Below are 23,128 nucleotides of genomic sequence, written 5' to 3'. Positions count from 1 at the left end.
CACACAGCACCACTGTTGCTGTCAGAGCTCTCACAGGCATCTTAGCATTTTACCTGAGTTCTAGATATTTGAACTAAGGTCCTCTTCCGAGCTACCACACCATCTCCCAAAACGGTTAGGTTTTCTAAGTTGTCATTTTAGAAAAAACTCTTGGTGCTTATTGTCTACGCTGATATCCTTCACTCCAGGAAGAAAGACTCAACTGCAGAACTGCCTCCATCAGACTAAGCCATGGGCATGCTTATGGGATGTTGTCTTGATTACTAATTAATGTGGGAGGACTCACCTAGAGCTCCCCGGCCCCGTGGCCTCTGCTTCAGTCCTTGAATTCAGTGTCCTGCCTTGAGCTCCTGCCTTGACTTCCCTTGATGATAGACTTTAACCCTTTCTCCCCCCAACTTGATCTGATCAGTGTTCTATTGCAGTAAGAAAGAAGTAAACTAGAACATCCCTCAAAGTGTGATTCTTCCCTTGTTTCTACTGCTTGAGGCGTGAATCTCTAGAATTAGCCTTTATACTGGATGCTTCTGACATCTCGGACATCGATCCACCTTTCTATATTAAAACCCTTCAAAGAGGCTGAGGCAGGAGGATCCAGAGGTTAGTCTGTGTTACACAGTGAGACAGAGATAGAAGACTGAGAGAGAATATTGATTGGGATTCAAAATTTCTGGAAAAATTTTGCTAAAGAGAGCCATCATTTATATGCGTTGTAATTAGTCCAATGCCGTCTCCTCTTTATAGAGACGGCACTAGGGCTGATACCCTCGATTGCTTGCCTGTCAGCTACTGGCCCTCCTTACTCATGCGGCGTGATCAGACCAATGGCTGTATGCTCAGTCACTGTCGTGATTCCTATCTTCTGAGCCTGTCAGGAAGGAGAGGTGGTTTTCTTAGTAGGAATAAAGCCAGCCGAGCAGCCAGGGCTCTTCTCTTGTGCCTTCTGCTTCTCTCCACTGGTGAACACAGCCCTGATTCTTGGATGGCAGCAGGGGCCATCCAGTGATAAAGAAACGATCACATAAGGATAAAAATCAACATGACTGATGGGTTTTCTCCCTTCCAAGGTTCAAAACCACATCTGATCATGACAGAAGCACTGAGCAAGTCCCAGTGAAGGAAATCCTACAAAATGTTTGACCAGTACCCCTAGAAGCTATGAAATTCACTAGAAACAAAGAGTTATAAGAACTCTCACAGACAAGAATAGTCTAAGGGAACCTGATGACCAGATCTTAGCTCCTATCCAGAATGGAATCTGGAATAGGAAAATATACCAGATTTTTTTTTTTAAAGCAAAGAAACAGTAAACTATGAAATAGCTAATAGCAAAGGCATCTATCTGTTCTAGTTAGCATGAACTGTAACTTGCTACAACAGAGAATCGTCTCAGCAAAAAACTTGCATTGAGGAATTGCCTGGATGAAATTGATCTACGGGCATGTCTGTGAGGGATTGTCTTGATATTTTACATAGGAGGGCCCAGCCCACTGTAGGCAGTGACATTCCTAGGCAGGCGAGCCTGGGCTGTGTAAGAAAGCAGCTAAGCTTGAGCCAAGCAGTGTTCCTCCACGGTTTCTACTTCGAATTATGACTGAGTTCCTATGCAGACCTCTCTTAATAAAGACTGTAGCCTATAAGACGAAATAAGCCCTTTCCTCCCCTCAGTTGCTTCCCGCCACAGTGTTTTGTGACATAATCTTGCTAAGTAGTACCACATTAATGTGCTAGAGAAACGGGATATCTGACACCTGTATTTCTATTTTTCCTGAAAATAGCTTATAGTAATAAGTGAACGCAATAAAACGTTTGCCAAAATAACCCTGAAGCCGGGTGTGGTACCCAAGCCTACAATCCCAGTGCATAAGAGATGGAAGCAGGAAGATCAAGAGCGTCTTCAGCTACTCAGTGAGCCCAAGACCATTCTGGCTGCCTGATTCCGGGGGCTAGATAGATGGCTCAGCAGGTAAACATACTTGCTCACCAAACCTGACAGTCTGAGTTCAATTCCCATTACCTACATGATGGAGGAGGAGAACTGACTCTGACAAATGGCATACACAATATGGCAGGCACCTCACACACACATAAACATACAGTAACTAAATAAATACAACCTTTAAAATCAAACGAAAAGACCTCACCACTGGGGAGGCAGAAGCAGGTCGATTTCTGTGTGTTGAAGGCCAACTCGTCTACAGAGTGAGTTCCGAGACAGCCAGGGCTCTAGAGAGAGAACCGGCCTCACAAAATAAAACAAAGAAACAAAAAGTAACTAAATGCAAGATGTGAGGATGAGAACTAGGGAGACCCAAGTTGTCTGGAGGTATTGCTGAGAGTGTCCACACCAAACCAGGGAAGGCACACATGAGTTCAGTTCGTATTAGAAAGCTTCTATGTAGAAAATGTTAGTTGTAGATAGACGGTAGAGGCACTGTAGGAAGGAACGAGAGAGAAGGCAGAGGAGAGGAAATGAAGAAGCGAAGGAGAGAGAAAATAGGCACAATGCTAGGCACATATTAGGAGCAGGATATTGTATGGGTTGTTTTGTTTCATTTTTAGCTGAGCATAGTGGCACATGGACTATAACTCCAGTTACTTCAGAGGCTGAGGCAGGAGGATCTCCAATTCAAGACTGGTCTGAACAACACAAGGAAGTCATATCTAAAAAAAAAAAAAAAATTGTTACGGCGTGCTCCTGCAGGTTTGTTTGGGGGGTATGTATTCTGTTGTACGTTTGATTGTGCAGTTAGGTTTCTTGGTTGGTTGGTTTGCGCGGAGTATCACTATGGGGCCCTGGCTTGACTGAAACGCACTATGTACCGGTGCTGGCCTTAAATTCACAGAAATCCACCTGCCTCTGCCTCCCAGTTGCTGGTATCAAAGGTGTGTACCACCACATCTGGCAGATACATTGTGGGTTTGTTTTTTTTTTTAAACCAGCATTTCAAGTAGCCTATGCTGGCCTCAAAGTGTAGCAGAGTCTATCCTCGAACTCCTAAGTCTTCTGCATCTACCTCCCAGGTGCTAGGGTTACAGGTGTGCATGGCCTGGATGCTCTGTTCTTTGTACCGATTTGAACATCCAAAGCCCTCGGAGTTTACCAAGTGATGGGAAATGTTATTATTCGTGAGCTCTTTATATCACTCCTGGTTCTATGCTCAAGACATAAGCTAGCAGCTGGCCAACAGAAAGGTCATTGATAAAGTTAGAAGGTTAGGTCATGAGCCAGCTTCATCATCCAACAGAGGGAAGGAGAACAAATTTGAGTTCTGTCCTAAGGCCAATGATTGAACCAATCAGCCCTACGCGCTGGGTTAATTCCTTACTGTTGTTGTGATAAAACCCAAAAGCAACGTAAGAAGCAGAGTTTATTGTGGCTTATGGTTCAAGTGCGATAAAGTCCATCGTAACAGGGGAAAATGTGACGTGGCAGCAGGAGAAAGAACTGGCTGATCACTTTCTCATTCGTACACAGGAAGCAGAAGGAGCCAGCAGGAATTGGGGTCAGGCTACTACAATTTCTCAAAGTCCAGCCCCCAGTGAACATGGCCTTTCAACAAGGCTCCATTCTTCCTAAAGGTGCCACAATCTCCCCCAGCAGAGCCACCGGTGTTCAAATACCTGAGTATATGGGGAGGGGCATCTTTCATTCAAATCTACCACAAAGTCATAATGAAAGCGCTGGACACCAATGCTCAGTGACATTTCCTGAGTGACAAATGTGTGGGTCTGAGAGGAGGAGGATGAGCTCTTAACTACAGAGAGCGTGGGCCTCGTTCTGTACTCAAAACCATTTTAGGCCTTGATCTCGACCCATCCCGTTGACTGGTCCCGATTTAAATCCTTTCAACGGTGCCTTAATCGTAAGTATAGACTTCTCTTAAGTTCTGTGTCATTCCGTTGAATTACTGAGCTCAGCCGAGAAGGGACATGGGAATGCTCATACTTGTAGTTGACGGCGTTCAGAAATGGAGAAGGCCTGGAAATCCTGAACTTTTGGCTGGCTTCCATGCCCTTAATTGGATTAAGGGTAATTCAGGCAATTGGCTTCAGAATTTTATCATGAATACCCTAGAGGTAAACAGAAGATAAGGTTGGTGGACAGCTGTGAGAGAAAGCCAGGCCTCCTTCAAGTCCCTTCCCCTTGGCATCAGAATGCTTTCTTACTTCCACCGAGCTCCATGTCTCTGCCTTTCCAAAGCTGAAGCCTACGATTGCGTTTTCCATCCTTTGAGAAGTACATATATTCTAAGAGTCCTGATGCTTATACAAGCCTACCTTAGTCCAAAGCACTTCTTCCTCCTTTCCTTTCCTCTCCCCAGCCCGAAGTGGAGGGCTGGGACTGAGGGGGTCATCTGGGACCATGAGATGGCCTGAGAATGGTGGACATGACCTGAAACAATAAAGCAGGAAATGAAGCCCCTAGGCTTCAGGTGGCACATGACATCCCCATCCAAGGGATGATGCCAGCACTTGCTTGCCTTCTGCACTTCCCTTACCAGGGGAGGAGTGAAACTGTATCTCTTTAAGCCAGTGTTGTGTAAGTATTTCCAGTGTATGTGGGCAAACACAATCCTCATACTAATTAACAAGGAAAGAAGAATCTAACAGAAAGTAAAGGTATGGCTGCTAATTCTCTAGTTATGATCTGTGGGCCTGATCAGACCTAGTGCTACAGGCTTGCAATCCAAGACATCCACAGAGCTAAGACAAGAAGATTCCACAGGTGAGAGCCCTGTTGTTTCTAGTGATCACGAAGCCACACTGAACTACTTAGGGATAACCTCACAGGGCAGGGTAAAAAGAGGTCTGGGCTGTGTCTTGGCGGCAGAGCACTTGCCTAGCATGCATCAGACTTATGCTCCGCCCCCGCATTATAAGGTAAGTAAAAGGGCGGAAAGCAGACTGGAGCCTAGTGAGACCCCAGCTCCATCACTTAACTCTTTGGTATTACTTCCCTGCTTTCTTCTTTTTTTTAAATAATATTTATTTATTATATATAAGTAGACCATAGCTGTCTTCAGACACACCATATTGGATCTCACTACAGATGGTTTGAAGCCATCATTTGGTTGTTGGGAATTGAACTCAGGACCTCCGGAAGTGCAGTCAGTGTTCTTCACCACTGAGCCATCTCTCCAGCCCACTTCTCTGCTTTCTTATGTGTAAATGGCTACCCTTCGACTCTTGAACTCAAGCAGCATTCATCCTCTCAGGTACCCGGGATGACGGGATGCAGGCTCCCACTTGCTTACCCCTTTCTTCTGTTTGCCTTGATTCCCTTTCCCTTTTCCTTATCTCATCTTTGTAACACTGTCCATCCCTGTCCCACACTTCATCACTTTATATACCAGGTTCGCCTCTTACTCGGAGATCCACCTTGTCTCTGCCTCCCAAGCACTGGGACGAAAGGTGAGCACCACAGTGCCCAGCTCTCATCTCTTTCCCTTTCTTCTTTTTCTCTTTCTTTCTTTTTTCTTTTTTTTTCTTTTCTTTTTTTCGGAGCTGGGGACCGAACCCAGGGCCTTGCGCTTGCTAGGCAAGCGCTCTACCACTGAGCTAAATCCCCAACCCCTTTCTCTTTCTTTCTCTCCCTACCATTTCTCCCTCACCAACCTGTTGGTTCGCCCTCGAGCCAGCCATGTGGCTCAAAATCCACCTTTTCTTCCGTTCTCAGAGTTCTAAGAGCCTGTATTTCTTTATATGAAATAGAGTCTTGCTATACAGCTCTTGGTTGGTCTGGAATTTCTTATATAGACCAAGCTGCCTCTGCCTCCAGACCACCATGAATACAGGGTCTCTATCTAGCACAGGTTAGGCTCAAACTCCTTACGTCTCTGAGAATGGCTTTGAACCTCTCATCCTCTCCAGCCTCTACCTCCTGAGCGCTAAGATTACAGGCACGTTTCTGTAGTCGCCCCATGCACTCTTCCTTTTCACTGTGTTTCCTAGCCAACTCTTACAATCAATTGTCTGGAAGTTTGCAGTACCTACCCAGACTGAAACTCAGGACTTGGGGCGGGCATGGCGATAGCTCTGCTGCTGGGCAACACCCTAACCCCGAATGCAATGCTGTAGGGATCTCAAGTCATTGTAATGGCACAGCATATGTGCGTCCGCACTTTACAGCCATCTGAAATAATTGTGCATTGTATTTCTGTACCGCGTTTTTTACACCTATTATCCATCAGTAGACATCTGTGTTGCTATGGCTACTGTGAATGACCCTATGAACACGAGTGTCTGAATGTATCCAGTTCACTTCCAGGCTCTGTGTCCGGGAGTGAGTTGCTGAGTCCTATCATGACGCCATCTTTAGGCTTGCAAGAACCTGCCCTGAGGCTCTCCTTAGTGTTACTGCCATTTTGTGTCTCCTCCCACGGTGCACAAGAGTTGATCTCCTTCTAATGTAGCTTCCAGGCCTCTGTCTTATATGCACGGTTCTTTGAAGGCAAGGTCTAGTGACACCGAACTTTATATTCTGAACTGCACCTAGTATCTAGTTGATTCCCACAAAATACTTGTTAAATAAATGAATAAATGGAATATTTTTTAAATTCACTCTCATAAAACAAAGGCATAGTTTTTCATTCGAAACATCCCAAAAGCTTCAGCCAAGGTTTAAATAAATGCTGAATGGTGTGTGCCTAGAGAGATTATTTTTTAAGGTGGTGCATAAATCCCAAGTTTCATTTCTTCACAACAAGTAGCCCCAGGGCGTATTTCTTTCTATCTCACCAGCTTCTTGTCAACACCAGGTTCATCTCCTGGTCCTGTTTCTTTTCTAGGCTCACAATAAAACTGATTTAAAGTAAAAGTTCTTTAAGAATTATGCTGCAATATGCTGATGGGAAAATAAATTTTCTAAAATTATTTTTTCTAGCCATAAGGGGGCCATCAAAGAGTTCTTGGTGATATTATCTCCTAAGAACTTATGTGCAGGCTGTAAACTTCATTCTGTTAGAAGCCACTGCATGGTACCTTTGGATGATCTCTTCCATTTTGAATTTCCAGTTCAGATTTAAACATGGAAACAACTCAGATGGACTCACAGAGGCCTTTTACTATACCATTGCAATTAACAATGTGCTAATAAGGGAAACTGCCCATTCAAGTATATATTTAAGGCATTATATTTGTACGAACAAGCTCCTGGGATAGTTTTCTTAAAGTGCTTTTCCTATTCTGGTGTGTGTGTGTGTGTGTGTGTGTGTGTGTGTGTGTGTGTGTGTGTTGTGTGTAGTATATGTCTATATAAGGTGTGTATGGTGTGTGTGGTGTATGTATGTGGCATGTGTGTATTTTTATAGTGTATGTGGTGAAATGGGGGCTGTGTGTAGTGTGGGGGTGTGATATGTATGTGCTATGTATGTGCTATGTGTGTAGTATACATGTGTGCTATGTGTGTGTGGGTGAGTGGTGTGTGTAGTGTAGTGTAGTGTGTACAGTGTACATGTGTGGTGTGGGTTTGTGGTGTATGTGTAGTATGCCTGTGTGGTATATATGTGTCATGGTGTGTGTGTTTGTGTGTGTGTGTGTGTGTGTGTGTGTGTGTGTGTGTTGTTAGAGATCAAATCCAGAGCTTTGCACACACTAAGTATGTGGCTAAGCATGTAGCACACCACTGAAACCAGCTCTGACCTACTTGTTACTTTGTAGTAGAACGCTAAGGGGGAAGGGCGGAGTGAGTAAGTCAGTGATGGCTCATGTGAGGGGGACAAAGGCTAAGCATGTGGTGAACATAAGTAGTATATGTTTGCAAATTTCTGTTATCTGTCATTACTCATGGCTAGTTCAAGGGAAAAAATCACAGCATTAACTCTGTGGACCAGGGACGGGCACTTGATCCAAATATAAAACAGTTTCTCTTCATATACAGAAACATTATACAGACTAAACTAGTTATATTTACGAGTTAATATGCATGTGTATGTACTTATACATATATATGCAATTAACAATTAATTTTTATTTAAAAAAAAAAGAGGCCATGAATTTGAAGGGGTACAAGAAGAGGGTATGTGGGTGCCTTTGGAAGGAGGCAAAGTAAGGGAGAAATGTAATTAAATTACATTTAATTACAAAAAGCAAGCTCTTGCTCTCTTCCCCCTTTGTCCCCTGGCTCCCCATTCCCTTCTCCCCTTCTCTCCATGCTCATGGCTGGCCTCTACTCTAGTCCCCTCCCCTCCCTTCCTTTTTTCCCTCCCCCTCCCCCCTCCTCCTCCTCTCCCTCCCCCCCTCTCTGTCCCTACTGCCCTCTTTACTCCCCTCCCTATTCCCTGAATAAACTCTATTCTATACTTGAAAAAAAAGAGGTAAGAAAGAAAAACATATTTTGTTTACTGATAGTTTAAACCCTTAGATTTCTTAATACAGGGAGAAGCGGCGAAGGCTATTGATGAGTGACAGAAGGCAGGACGGGCAGCAGACACCTGGACATGCCGGCACTTGGGAGGCAGATCTCTGTGAGATGGAGGCCAGGGTGTTTTACATGTTGAGTTCAAGGTTACACGTGAGGAACTGCCTCACTGCTCACTACACTACCCTAAGCTGCTCCAGGGTCCTTCATGGCTGTACGTGGTCTTTGTACTCAGGACCAACAACTGATACTCTGTTTTCACAGAGATGGAACACCTCTCCTCTCCTCACCTACCTTTTCTCTTCTTCTTTTTGAGATCACTAAAGCCCACCAGAAACTATTTTAAATTCATTAATTAATTTTAAAAGGGACCCTCAGGACTCAAAGGGAGGGACCCTAGATGAAAGGCCCTACATTGGAGAGAGGGACCTTATTGAAACCACCTCCATCAGAAAGACAGAGTATCAAGTGAGGGATGGGGTTGCTATCCCACAGCCAAAGCTCTGACCCATAATTCTTCCTGTCTGAAAGAAATGCAGGGATGGAAATAGAGAAGAGCCTGAGGAAAAGAGGTCCAGTGACAGGCCCAAAGTGGAATCCAATTCAAGGGGAGGCCCCAATACCTGACACCGTTACTGAGGCTATGAGACGTTCACAAAAAAGGACCTATCATGCTTCCCTCCAAAAGATCCAGCAAGCAGCTAAAAGAGTCAGATGCAGATATGTGCACCCAACCAATGAACAAAAACTGCTGACCCCTCTGGTTGAATTAGGGAGAAGCTGGAGGAAGCTGAGGAGGAAGGAAACCCTGTAGGAGGTCCAGCAGTGTTAATTAACCTGAACCCCTGAGATCTCTCAGACACTGGATCAGGCAGCATACACCAGCTGAGGTGAGGCCTCCGACACAGATACAGCAGAGGACTCCTGGGTCTGGGTTCAGTCAGAGAAGATGCACCAAACCCTCAAGAGACTGGAAGCCCCAGGAAGTTTAGAGGTCTGGTGGGGTGGGTGGGGTGGGGACATCCTTGTGGAGCCTGGGGTGGGGGAAGGTATGGAATATGGAACAGTTAGGGGTGAACCTGGAGGGGAATAAAATCTGGAGTGTAAAAATAAATAAATATTTTTTAAAAGATTTAACGGGAAAAGCCTTGGAATGAGGTAGTGCCAGCCACAGCTGGACAGCTCCCAGCTGTGAGGCCTGCCTTTTTCTATTCTCACTGACCTCAGACATACAGCACCTCTACCTGGGTGAAGTACCCTGTGGTGTTCACTGTGGTTCTCCTGCACTAGGCTTCGTGCTCCATGAGCACTGGGCACTGAGAGAGCTAGAGTAATGCCACTGGCCTTTCGAGCTGCCTCAGAGAAGAGACTGAGAAATATGGGAGGGGCAAAGGGAGTGGAAACAAAATAAGGCGGTAGTCTGCAGAGCTGGGCTCGCTGCACAGACGCATTGTAACTGACCTTACCGAGGGCCAAGAACCATCTGAGTTCTAGTGTCCTGTGGGAAGGAAGAGGGCCGGTACAGCTCTGACTGTCCTAATGGGGCTATGGTTTCTGGTGGGCTTGGGACCTGGGATTTAGTGATCCCAAAAAGAGGAAGAGAAAAGGTAGGTGAGGAGAGGGGAGATGTTCCATCTCTGTGAAAACAGGATGTCAGTTGTTGGTCATGGGTACAAAGACATGAAGCCATATAGCCATGAAGGACCCTGGGACAGTTTAGGAGTAATTTAGCCAAAGACCCTTCTCTGAGCTCTTGGCTCAGGATATTGCAAAGGTTAGTTTTAATTAGGAATTCAATAGAATCGAGAGTCCCCTGGGAAGATAATCTCTATGAGGGATTGTCCTGTCAGTCTGGCCCTGGGCACTGTGTTGATTACCTTAACAGAGGTGGGAAGACAGACTCATTATGGGCAGCTCCATTCCCTGAGTTTGGATCCTGGTCTATAGAAAAAGCGAGAAGGTAAACCACAGGCATGCATGCAATTCGTTCTCTCTCTCTCTCCACCCCCACCCTCCACCCCACCCACACACAATGATGTGCTATGTTCTGGAATCGCGACAGGAAGTAAGTCCTTTCTCTTCTAAGTTACTTTTCGTCAGGGTGCTTTTTATCACAGCAAATGACAAACCAACTAAAACAGGCATCATCTGGTACCAGAAGGACTGGGAGTGGGGGGACACAGCGAGTGACATCAGAGGGACAGCAGGCACTCGGCTGCCCTAGGCCAACTTGGGCTGGGCACAAACAGAAGAAAAATCTCAGTTGCCTTCTTGAGTCTGGGGCTAGCTCTTTGGGAGTCTGCAGGGCTGGCGGTTTCTACTGTCTTCCCTCTCCTCCACGAACACTTGCTGTCTTTAATGGCTTTCTCATTTAATGCTCACAGAACCCAAACAAAATCAATGTGAGTGCTTCATGTGGTAAGTGCAGCGATAGAGCTGGCCGTGAACCAAGGCTGTTCTTGGTGCCTTACGTTAAACAGCCCTTTGAGGGCCAGGGCTGTGCTTCAGCTGGTAGATTGCTTGCCCAGCGTTCACAAAACCCTGGGTTTGATTCCCGGAGCTACATAAGCTGGGTATGGTGGCACATGCCTGTAATTACAGCACTTGGGAAGTAAAGGCAGGAAGGTCAGGAGTTCCAGGACATCCTTGGCTACACAATGGCATTAGGGTCAGCCTGAGCTATGAGATACCTATCTTTCTCTCTCTCTCTCTCTCTCTCTCTCTCTCTCTCTCTCTCTCTCTCTCTCTCTCTCTCTCTCTGTGTGTTGATTTCTATGCACACACGTGCTGGTGAGTGTGGAGACCAGAGGTCTCCTCAGGTGTTCTTTAGGTACAGCCCACCTTGGGTGTTTTGTTTTGTGTTGTTTTGAGATGAGGGCTTTCATTGGCCTGCAACTTACCAGTTAGACTAGGTTGGCTGGTCATGGGGCCACAGACATCTGCCTTCCTAGGGCTAGGATTACAAGACTGTGCCAAGTACAGTTTTTAAGGGAACTGAACTTAGAATCTTGTGCTTGCACAGCAAGTGCTTCACTGATCCGTGCTCCCTCCCCGCCCCCCAGCCCTGCACCCTAGCCCTGGTGGCTGTTTGTATCCTATTAGACAGCTGAGAGAATGGAGGAGAGACAAGATATGGAAACAGAGATGAGTGTCCAAATGTTCTGGGGCATTGGTATTTATTTTGCTCAACAAGTAGCCTTTGGTTTGCTGGTGCCGGTTTGTTTTGTTTATGGTGCTGGAGTTGATGTAGAGCCTCATGCATGCTCTACCACTAAGCTGCTACCCCACCCCCAATCAGTGTCTCACAAGTTATCCAGGTTAGCTTTGAACTCACCATCCTCCTGTTTCGCCCTCTTAAAGAGCTGGGATCACAGGCCTGTGACACCAAAGCTCAAGTGTTAGTGATTGGTTACCTCAGACAAGACCCCGTGGTAGGCAGTAGATCTTGGTGTCAAATAGGACTACGGAAATCTTGGCTCTGTCCGGTTCTGAGTTCTGTCCCTAAGGCTTGGTGGTAGCTAAAACGTCCAGAAGATGTTTGTCTTTGTAAAGACACTTTCAGTTACAGTTTTTTGTTTTGGTTTGGTTTTTGGTTTGTTAGTGATGGTTCTCACGGAACTGCCCAGGCAGGTCTCAAAAATTACAATTCTCTCTAACCTCCACGTCCTTAGTACTGAGATTGCGGGCATGGCCCACCATGCCCAGCCTGCCTTCACCGCTGTAGAACCTCCTGCCCTCGCATCTGCCACTAAGGCAACCTGTCTCCCCCTGTTAGCTCAAGAAGAGGCAGAATTAGTTTGATGGACGGTGAGCATAGGACGTGGTTTCCATCTCTGACAACAGTGGTTCCAGAGCTAGCGTCCTGGTGTAGAGGACATTTAGTGGGAACTCACTGGGATCTTCATCTCACTTCATTTCTGCAACAGAGCCCGTCTAGTGCAGATGAGGAGAGCAAAACCGAACAAAATGAAAATGTGCTCACGGTCACCCAGTAGTTTAAAACAGAGCCAGGCGTTGGACCCGGGTCCAAGGTAGTGTGTGTCTTGTTTTCTTTATTTGCTTGTGTTAGAAATCTATTTCCTTCACATATACAGAATGCAAGACTCATCTTCAACGTAAATTATTCCTCCTCCACTTGGTTTTTTCTTCCCCCATGCAAAAATGAATGGCTAATGTCTGGGGATAGGAGCGAGGGAAATGGAAACAAATCCAGAACCCCATACCCCTGGAGCTTGTATGTGTGGAATCCTGGGACCTCTAGCCTGGATTCCACAGCTGCACGGTTGCTTGGGGCCCTTGGTTGTCTCCTGTGTGCGTTTCTTGTTGGCTCAGCTTGATTTTATCCCCTGTGATGCACACAGTAAATGCATGATAAATGTTTGTTGAATGAATGGATTTTACATGTATCTCGCTGAAATATTCTAGGCTCCATTTGATTCACTGGAGTGGCGTACCCGAACAAGAAATAATTTTTCTTAATGTGTCCCTTATAAATTGAACCCGACCATATTTGATTAATCTCACATCATGCATTTTTATTGCGCCGATCACTCTGGTATCAGGTCAGATTTATTTTAAAAACAGATTCACAAAGGGTGCAGGGCTGGATCGACAGTGTAAATATGTTAATAATAAAAATAATACAGAAGATATTTTACTGGAAACTCTCGCATAATAATGATGAGTATGTGCGATCTACGGAAACAAGTTGATTTACAGGGCAATTAATTTCAACAAGATTCACATCCTCTCCCTTGCTTTGTATACTTACATAATGAAAACTAAAAAAAATTAAAAATGAATATTCAGGCCATAAAATCAGAGGGAAAACAACCAAATCACCTAAAGGGCCCCGACACTTTAAAACAACAGCCCAATCGTGGGAAATAGTACTATTCCGCCATCAACGGCAGCTAGGTAGGGAGATCTAGCCGGTGGTGTGGCTCTCACTTTGCGAAGCGCACTTGCTTGTTATGCATTTCTAGTCCTCCAGGAGGACTAGAATAGTGCAGTATGTATGCACTATCCAGTGACCAAAGAGTCCCAGCCCCTCCCGTCACACAAGGAGCCAGTCTGGGGGTTCTTGTTCCGGACGTAGCAAAGTCTCTCACTGGGAGTGGTGAGCCAAGCCGGTGCATCCTCCTGCTATCCAAACCACGCGAGATGTGCTCTGTTGGTGATTTTGTTATTCAGGCCTGGCGGCCTAAGAAAGCAGGAGTTCTCATGCACACTCCCGGGGCATACGCCCCTCGGGGTTGACTCTGAGTGAATGGAAACTGAGATGGACAGACGGTAGACCTGGCCTGGGTAGGGGGCATCGTGAGGATCTTCTAGTAAAATGGCTGTGACTGTTACTCAGGGAATGCTCATCTCTCCAGGGCACCAAAACTACTCGGCCTGTTTTAAAAGCTTATATATTAACTTTGATATTTTTTAAAAAAATCTTTTATTTTTAAAAAAGAGGTAGAGGCTTGAGTTTAGGCTGAACCTTAAATGACTCCACAGCAGCCTGGGTGCCAAACGTCATCTCCCAGGGAGCAGAATTAGGGAGAGGGTGGTAGTGACTACACTCTAAGAGCACCGTGCTATACTGATCCTGTTAGTCTTGTTTTACCTTTAGTCTCCGTGGACAATTAACTTGTGAAGGGTAAGTTTCCGATTTAGAAATCCAACAATGAAACACTCTGTATCCACTAAGAAAAACCAAAACGAGACAAACTACACGAGAGGGCTGGCGAGGTGGCCTTTAAGAGCTCTGGCTGCCCTGCCAGAGGACCTGGCTTTGGTTCTCAGCACCCACATGGGTGCTCACAACCATCTGTGACCCCAGTTTCAGGGGACCCAACACCCTCTCCTGGCCTCCTTGGGTACCAGGGACATATATGCAGCATAGACACACATTCAGGCAAAATACCAACATATTTAACCTTAACAAAATAATTTTTAAAGTATTGGAACATTGGATGTTTAAATAAACCTAAGGGAAGAGGAAACTTCTGGTTTCTCTGGAAAGTCAGTTATGTCAAATGATGTTTTGCTGGGGCACGCAGGTGAAAGGTGGTCTTGCTAAAGCAGACACGTGAAAGGACTCAGGATGTCTAGAAGGACTATAACTGTAACCTAACAGACAGTGGATGATGCCGGATGGTATTGGTATGCCTTACCGTTCTTTGGTCATCGTGTGTTGTGACTTCATAGAAATGCACCAGAAAAATCCCGGTGGTGTTCTGGCGGCTTCCTGAGACTCGGGCTGATTGGCAGAGTGAAATGGAGGTTTCTGGATGTATCAGCTGATCCAGACTCGTGTGGTGTTTTGCTGGGGCATGTGTTCTCATGTGGGAGGACACGTGATGTTTGGAGGGAGTATAAATAGGACTCGAGGGACAGTGAGAGCGTGTTTGCGTAGATAGCTTTGCAACAGTGCCAACGTTGGCCTTGAGTCTTGGTCTTTGCTAATTTCCTCTTCGTAGTGAGAAGCATGGCAGAGAACTTCTCCGGGCATCCGTGCTGGTCCTGGGCCCTCCTACTGACTCGTGCCCATTCAATGGAGGCCTGGCTGTTTCTCCTGGAGTGTGCAGCTGCTGATTCGTGTTTGCTATCTTGACACTACTGAACTGCACTGCCAGTATCCTAACAAGTGGAGACTGGAATCACCCCGATGAACTACTTCTAAGCAGCACAGAGCAGAGCCTCAAGGTTTCCTCTGGATTCATCCGCAGCGGTTGATTCATGAATGGTGTTTGCGAGTAGGTCGCGCTGCCGCTGCTGATTCCTGCAAACTGAACTGCTGATATCTTGACAACAAAGACTGGATTTGCTCCAAAGAACTATTTCTAAACAAATCCACATTCTCCTTTGCTCTACTAACCTTTCCTTCCCACTGCCTCTGATGGGTTGTGAACTAGAGGGGAGTTTAAAGCATTTAAAAACCCTTATTAAAAGTAGATTTTAGCCGGTTGTGGTGGTGCACGCCAGTAGTATTTGCTGAAGGAGGCAGAGGCAGGAGGATCACGAATTCGAAGTCAGCCTGGGCTACACATTAAAAAAAAAAGAAAGAAAGAAAGAAAGGAAGGAAGGAAGGAAGAAAGAAAGAAAGAAAGAAAGAAAGAAAGAAAGAAAGAAAGAAAGGAAGGAAGGAAGGAAGGAAGAAAGAGAGAAAAGAGTAGATTTTAGGAGCTGGAGAGATGGCTCAGAGGTTAAGAGCACTGACTGCTCTTCCTGAGGTCCTGAGTTTTCAATTCCCAGCAACCCCATGGTGGCTCACAACCATCTGTAATGGGATCCGATGCCCTCCTCTGGTGTGTCTGAAGACAGTAACAGTGTACTAATGTAAATAAAATAAATAAAAGTAGTTTTTTTTTTTCTTTTCTTTTTTTCGGAGCTGGGGTAGGCAAGCGCTCTACCACTGAGCTAAATCCCCAACCCCTAAAAGTAGGTTTTAAAAAAATCAAAGCCTGCACCTAAGTTCAAATTTTTAGGCTGTAGGTGACCTTGACTGTGAACAATATGCCAAACATTTCTGTGTTCACTTTCTCATCTCTGAAATGGGTACAATTGCAATAGTTATTTCTCGAAGCTGGTATTAGGGTTATGCTCCTTCGATAGTAAGCGGTGGAGCAGCAAAGCTCAGTGGCAGAGCAGAGCAGAGCAGAGCAGAGCAGAGCAACAGGCCCTGTGTTCAATCCTAAGAATTTACGAGAGTGGGGAGGTGGGAGAGAGAAGAAAAGAAGGCTTAAGTTGGGCTCGCCATCCCGTTCTGTTTGCACAACACATTGGAGGCAGTGGGCGTGAGCCACTTCATTTCCTGCACTGGTGTGGACTTCTGAGTCTACATCTCTTCTCCTCCAAAGCAGCCTGTCAGGAGGTAGAGGGCAAACACAAAGGAGGGATGGGGTGCGGCTGTCGCAGTTTCCTGGTGCTCAGCTTGCTTGTCTGTCTTAGAGATCATGGTGTCTGCTGGAAGGCAGGGCGTGGTCATTTAAAGGCAAGGAGAATCTAAACAAAGGTCACATAGGAGCTTGGGGACAAACCTGTTAGAGAACAGCACGGTGGATAAGAACCAAGTGTGTCTCTCTTGAGAACTTTGGCAAATTTGTGTTCTGCAGCAAATCCTTGCATTTCATCTGTGAAATGGGAATACTGTAAAGTAACAATTCTTACCTTAGAGGGCAACTGAGGGACTGGAATACGTCACATATCAGAAGTACTGTACTAGGGCTTCTGGCTGCATATTTGTTCAATGTTGAAACAGTTCATTGCCTCTGACTTACATGCCAGTCCTCACACATGCATACAGGGCCTCACACATGCATACAGGGCCTCACACATGCAGGGCAAGTGCCGTATTACCAAGCTACATTCCCAGAGCAAGAGACATGGATGTTTCTTTGAGCTAGGAAGATAGAGGAAGATCAATATTCAAAACTCTGAGTGGCTAGTCATTTATAAACTTTTTATTGTATCCTAAAGATGCTTTCAAATCTTGCCCTTCCTAATATCCTAGGATCTTTAGGGTAAAGGTTTAGACAGGGCCTTGGACCATCTGAGGTCCCAGCTAGGGAGAGACTGGGCATACCGCTGGGATGAGAGAGCCAGGTTCAAGTCCGTGTTCTGTGTTTCTCTAACTTGAGAGAATGTCAGGTGACATGTTAAAATGGTATTTTCTTCTCTGTTTTGTCACAGTACAAACATTTCCTCAAGATACCAAATGGCCAAACCTTCTTGTGTATACTATTACTCATCCGGTACCTCCCTTTAGATAATCACTGTGGTGATTTGGGAATGTGTGTGTGTGTGTGTGTGTGTGTGTGTGTGTGTGCACATATTTGTGTGTGTGTGTGCACATGTGTGTGTGTGTGTGTGTGTGTGAATGCGTGTGTGTGGTATGTGTGGTATTCACTTGTGTACTGACCATCCTGTGATACGGGGGATGGATGGACCCCTGAGCTTAGGGTGTGCTAAGGAGGTGCTCTATGTAGCATGTCATGGAAGACTTCCTGCCAGGAAGATGTCATTTCTACTCCACACGTGGGGAAACTGAGGCACAAGGAAGCTGTGACCTTACCCACCCAAGTCACACAGGTTAGCTGAAGCTTAGTTTGTCCCATCTGAAGCAACATTTTGGACAGAGATTTTGACAAATATTTAGGACATAGAAAGAGGAACAATGTCCAGCCTCTCCCTGACTGCTTTCTAGACAGCCTCTATCAAGTCTGATGGCACTGAGGAGGTGGTCCTGTGCTAGATGAAGAGGCTCTGAGCCTTTCTATTCACCTCCAGTTCCCTCCCACTGATGCTCTCTGAGGCTAGAGACAGAGAGCAATCCTCAGCCTAGGCCAGGGGCTTTACACTGAGACCTGTAGAGCCAGGCAGGGCAAGGCAGTGAGAAGAGCCATTCATTCAGGAGTGAGAAAAGCCACATCACAAGGGACATGTGGAACGATGGCTGCCACCTTGTCTTCATAGCACCACCACCAACACTAGGCCAGCCTGCTACAGACCCACATTGCCTTGGCAGATTTTCTCAAGAGCAGCAGAAAACCCCAAGGAAGCTACTACAGGGTAATCTACCATCAAGCTATTTCCTTACTTACTATCATGCTAATTATTAATACATTTACTTACTTGTATGCACTCCATGTGTGAGCACACACCTTTTTGGAGACTACTTTTCTCTTCCATATGGGTCCCGGGAATAGAACTCAGGGCGTGAATCTTGGCAGCAAGTGCCTTTACCTGCTGAGCCATCTGTCTGGCCCCAGGGTACTTACTTCCCTCCTTCTTCCCTTGATGGGGTCTCAGGTATCTTAGGCTGACCGTGTACTCACTAAGTAACCAAGGATGGATGACCTTGAACTTTTAATCCTCTTGCTTCAACCTTCCAAATGCTGGGTTAGAGGTAGGTGCACACTGTACGTACAGTGCTGGGGTTTGAACCTAGGACTCCATGCATGTTAGACAAGCATTCTCCCAACTGAACTATTCCCAGCCTCTCATCCCTTCTTTCAATAGTCACTTACTGTATTTCATCCTCATCCATGGAATAATTAATTAGCAGGAATCATAATCACTGTAGACCATTAATACAATTTTTCCATTTGGTTGCCTTTGGATTTTAAAGACAGGGTTTCTCTGTGTAAAGGTTCTGGCTATCCTAGAACTCGCTTTGTAGACCAGGCTAGCCCTGAACTCAGAGATTCACCTGCCTCTGCCTTCCAAGTGCTGGGATTAAAGGCCTGTGTCACTATGCCCAGAGTTTATCCTAGTGAGCCTCACCAAGGAGAAGTGGTGGAGTGTGGAATGTTTTCAATTGATCATCATCATTCTGCTTCATCAAAACATTTGTTGAGCACCTACTATGTGCTGAGCACCTACTATGTGCGCCATCAGTGCCAGTTACGAACTGCTGTGAGGACCGACATTCGAGCCGTCACAGGTTATTTCTGACCAGGAAAATCATCCGGGTAGAATGGGAAGATGATGAAGTCACAGGGAAGATTTTAAAGAGCTCTATTTGGTGGTTCAGCTATTTTCTTGATGTCACGGGCACAGCTGCTCTCCTGGCATGTATAAATTTGAGCATGGTCCTCCGCACGCATGTGCGCATGCTCCTTGAAGGTGATGATAATGAATTGAGATATGGAAAACCTGAAACTGATTTCAAGGCATGTGGCTCAAGGGGGAATGCTTTAGAAAAAGGGTCCTGGGAGAAAAGGCAAAAGGAATTGGGGTTACTAGCAATGTATCCTGGAGAAGAGAAGGTTAAGGAGAATTTAATAGCCATCTTCAAATATCTAAAGGGATATTGCTCATGTGTTTTAAACATCAGTTCCTGTCTACAAAGGACAGGGCATGAGGGAATTATCTTAAACGGGAGCTGGAGGGACTTAGATTAGATACCAATGAAGAAAAGAATACAGCTGAAGAGACCCTGAGATGCTGGGAGGCAACTTGATTTCCAGAAGGCTGAATTATTTTAGGAACAGTGGCTGATGACTATTACTGGAGGGGGAAAGAGGCGAGCTTGGGGCTTTCAAGTCAGCCAGCCACAGACAGTAGGATCTTCAGCAAATGATTTCACCTTCCTGCGGGTCTGTTTCCCCATTGGTTACATGGGGGGGGGGTGGAGGGGGACGACAATGTTGTACTGGTTTCAAGGCTGAATTAGGCTAGGTACAGAAAGCCCTGTGGTCTGGCCTAGAAGCAAGCTCACCCAGCAATGAATGGCGTTTGTTCGGTCCTGTTAATCAACTGTGGTCTTAGAAGGGGGAAAAATACTCTACTCATAAGTACAAGCTCTCTGTCCAAGTTTAATCGGTAAATAGATGCTGTTGTGTGCTGTGGGGTTTATAATCGTTCTGAGATTATGTGGTGTCAAAACTTAAAAAGTCAAATAAATATACATTTTTTTTTTTGAGACAGGGTTACTTTATGTAGTCCTGGCTGTCCTAGAACTTGACCTGTAGACCAGGCTGATCTGGGACTCAGATCCAACTACCTCTGCCTCCCACATGCTGGGATTAAAGGTGTGAACACCACTGCCCAGCTTTAGATATAATCTTAAAATAATGCCATCGTGGGCTGGGGGGGGGGTGACTCCATCAGTCAGGTGCTTGTGTGAGAGCTGGAGTACCTGAGTTTAATCAACGGTACCTATGTTAAAACGTCAGGTGCAGGGGCACACATGCCTGTAATCCCAGCAATGGGCAGACGGAGACAGGAGAGTCTCTGGGGCTGGTCGGCCAGTCAGTATTATCCAATCAGTGAGTTCTGTGTTCAGAAAGAAATTCCGTCTCAAAATACAAGGTGGACACCAATTAATACTGAAGGTTGGACTCTAGCCTCTACTCTTGTGCACACACAACTTCGTACACACACACACACACAACTTCATACACACACACACGCACACGCGCACGCGCACGCGCACACGCACACGCGCACACGCACATGCACAGAGAGAGAAAGAGGCAGGGTGATAGAGAGACAGGGAAAGACAGAGAGACAGAGAAAGAGACAGGGTGACAGACAGGGAGAGACAGAGAGAAGGCAAAGGCACACTTCCTGTTCTTCTGCCAAGCTGGGCATAGGACTGAGGCCTTTTCAAGTCCCCTACAACTGAGCCACACACCAGGATCCGCCAAGGTCAAGTTCTGAGTGAAAGGTAGGTGGGGGAGAGACCTAGAGAGGTTCTTGGATGGAAGACATTGCTACGATTTATGCAGATAAATGAAGCATGGTAGTACACAGTCACAGTTTCAGCATTTGGAAAGCTGAGGCAGGAGGATTGCAAGTTGAAGTCAATCTAGGCTACAACTTAGTGAGTTCTAGGTCAGTCTGGGATATGTAATGAGACCTCATCACAAAAACAAAAACAAAAACAAAAACAAAAACAAAATGGAAACCAACAACAGCAACAAAAATTCAACACATCAGAAACACAAACAAGTTGAATTCTTGGGTTGACCAGATGGTTCAGCAGTGAGGGCGTTAATGCCAAAAATAAGATGTGAGTTTCACCCTTAAAATTCACGTGGTGGAAAGAGAAAAGCAACTCGTGCACGCTGCCCTCTGACCTCATCATGGACGCCATGTCATATGTGTGTATACTGTAACACAACACTAAAATAAATCAAGCATTCGGGTTCCCTAACCTACAGATCAGCCCAGGCTGACTTCAAAGTCATCAGTCATTCACTGGGAATCTCTCGGTGTTTTGAAAAAAATATTTGTAACTTCAGAAAAAGGTAGCTATTTCTGACACTTTGAATATACATTTTAAAAAGTTGTTAGCATCAGGTAGGAGATGTGCACAGCGCATGTGTGGAAGCCAGAGGCCAATTTTGTATAGGCAGCTCTCTCCTCCTCCACCTGTATGTGGTTTCAAGCATCGAAATCAGGTCTTATATGCCTTACTAAGTGCCTTTGCCTACCGAGCCGTTGCACTGGCCCCTGTTCCAGTTATCTCAAATGCTTTCAAGAAGCTATCCTCTGAAACTGTATTCTAGAAACTTTACTCCACAGCAATTATAACCCTGCAGTGCATTTAACTTACTAATATTTATTGAAATATTTTTAGCTGCAAAAACATTTTATGTGCACTATTATTTATTAATGCCCTGTTTTAAAATATTACACATAAAATTTATTCCAGTGCACATTAGTAAATAAATTATGCTTGTAATTTCTAATGCATTTTTAATTATAAATTTATCCATGTCTACCTTTATTTATGATATCGGTGTCTCAGTGTTGAACATACTGTATATTAATGGAGACACTGTTAATTATGCATTCTTGGAAGTTGCATTCGACAAAACATCCAATTTTTTTTTTTTTTAACATTCTAAGTACTGTTAGCATCTATTAATTTAGGAGTCAGCACTCAGTCGTAACTAACCTCTGAAATCAGAAAAGTGCTGCTAGGAGCTGGTTATGAGGCCAGATTTTGGAGCATCATAAATAAATACTATTGTTAAATTTAAATCTGCTAGCACGCGTCCTTCTTATCTTGCCGATATAAATGTAGCTGGCTGGTGAGGTACTGTGACACCAGTCCGATGTTCCTTTTTCACTCCAAATACCCAAAAAGAGTTACTCAACAGAGGTAACAATCAGTAGGAAAAGGCCACAGAACAATGTCTGCCGAGCCTGTACCATCAGCTGCATTCCAGAGCCTCACACACCCTCGGCAGGAAATGGTACCACTGAGCCACACTCCTGAGCCCATTGACAGGTGTTTATTACATTGGTGCCATGTGTGCACATGTGCGTTTGAGTGTATGTATGTGTGCACCCATGTACACTAACTGGTCTGTATGGAGGTCAGGGGGTGAGAGGACACATTACAGGAACTGGTTCTTTTTTTGCTCTGTGGGTTTCAGGATTTGAACTTGGGCCATCATGCTTGGCAGCAGTTCCTTTGACCTGCTGCGCCATCTCGCCAGCCCATGTGTATTTAAATATTCGTTCCAGAGTCTTAATGTTTAAGATGATTTTGGGTGGTAAATTTTGCACTCCCCTTCCAGTAACCAAAGTGACTTAGAAGCAAAATTGTTTTTCTTTTTAAATCTTAATTGAATTATTACTTATATTTGAAAAATAATATATTGCTGTGAACTTCTATACTCTGGGGACTTCTTTAGAATAGTCTGAATGAAAATTTGACACCTAACTTACTTTTTTTCTGGAATTTCTTTGTCCTATAGCAATGTAAATAGGTGCCTATGCTTTCCTGGGACACAGGACAGGGTGCACATTTCAAGATCAGAAGGCAGCAACATCGGCAAGAAGGACATGTACTAGCAGGTTTAAATATAACAATAGTACAGGTTCACAGAGCACGGGGAAGCTGTCCCCATGTCTCCAAGCTCTGGCAGGCTTCTGGGAGTATGGCTTCCTCGCCACTGTGCTGGCTTGCAGCTTCCTGTACCTGTTTGCCAAAGAGGCCCTGTCTGTGCACTGCCGATGTTTCCACAGAGTCAGATTTGAAATGCTTCATCTCAAGCTCAGGTTTGGGCAACCTTTCGGTCAACATGCACACTACCAAGTGTTGATGGTGTTTTAAGTGCATGCATGCTAGGTAGGCCCTGAGCTACACCTCCAGCAGAAGCTTTCAACACATGAGAAGAAACAAGAAAACACCCTCTTCCTCGTGGCCCATCAGATAGACTCATGTCAAAAGGGTAGGTGTTATGATTTGAATCTGAAATGCCCCTCTCAGACTTATGTCCTGAATGTGTGTGCCTCAGCACGACTGGAAATCAG

This window comes from Rattus rattus, chromosome 5 (genome assembly GCF_011064425.1).
Source record: "Rattus rattus isolate New Zealand chromosome 5, Rrattus_CSIRO_v1, whole genome shotgun sequence".
In the NCBI taxonomy this organism is placed as follows: Eukaryota; Metazoa; Chordata; class Mammalia; order Rodentia; family Muridae; genus Rattus; species Rattus rattus.
Note: the sequence above shows the minus strand (reverse complement) of the source record.